Source organism: Tenrec ecaudatus, chromosome 5 (genome assembly GCF_050624435.1).
Source record: "Tenrec ecaudatus isolate mTenEca1 chromosome 5, mTenEca1.hap1, whole genome shotgun sequence".
Taxonomy (NCBI): Eukaryota; Metazoa; Chordata; class Mammalia; order Afrosoricida; family Tenrecidae; genus Tenrec; species Tenrec ecaudatus.
Window position 1 is genome coordinate 125,041,719 of NC_134534.1, and position 716 is coordinate 125,042,434.

The 716-nt window shown below is 35.1% G+C and overlaps 1 non-coding gene across 1 annotated transcript; it reads right to left on the minus strand.

The window, feature by feature from the left end:
• Positions 1-292: 292 nt before the first annotated feature.
• On the minus strand, positions 293-422 carry LOC142449727 (small nucleolar RNA SNORA76). Its single transcript, XR_012784842.1, has one exon. It is a non-coding gene; the product is annotated as a small nucleolar RNA SNORA76 (small nucleolar RNA).
• Between the last annotated feature and the right edge of the window lie 294 nt (positions 423-716).

A 716-nucleotide genomic window follows, 5' to 3' on the forward strand; every position in this document is an offset into this window, starting at 1 on the left:
TTTCTCTTTTGCATTCACTATCAGATCCTTAGAATCAGGATGATTCGTGTTTATAAAATAAATTGGGAATTGTTATTTTCTCTTATTTTTTCTAGAACACCCAGCATTCGAAATGTTTCTTTTCTGTAGAAATTTTGTAGAGTTTTCCAATGGAACCTTCTAGGCTAGGCCTGGATATTTCATTTTCAGAATTTTTAAAATTCAATTTCCTTCATTTTTATTCAGCTCTTGAAATGACCAATTTTGTATACATATACATACGTACACACATGCATTTGTTTGTTTATGGCAGCTGTGTCACTCGCAGTTTAAAGGGCCCCCACCAGAGGCATGGCAGCCCCAATCAGGAGCAAATGCTTGTTCTGGCGCCGCAGCTTAACCCTAGGCATCACAGGCAAGCGTGATCGTTTCAAAGGCAGCAGGCAATTTCATATTTTTAAGTAATTTGTAGAACTTTGTGTTTTTCCAGAAATTGATATATTTTTCTCAGTTGTATAATGTATGTATGTTGAATGGATCATATTATTATTCTCTTGTGGTTCCAGGGTGATAGCCCCTTGTTTCCTTCTGTCTGGGGTGAGTGTATCTTCTCTTTTTATTTTTATAATCTTGCTATAAATGTGTGAATTTCTTCAAAGAACAGCTCTTTGTCCCAGTGATTTCATCTTTTATTTTTGTTTTCATTTTAGTGATATCTGGTCATGATTATTTTCTTC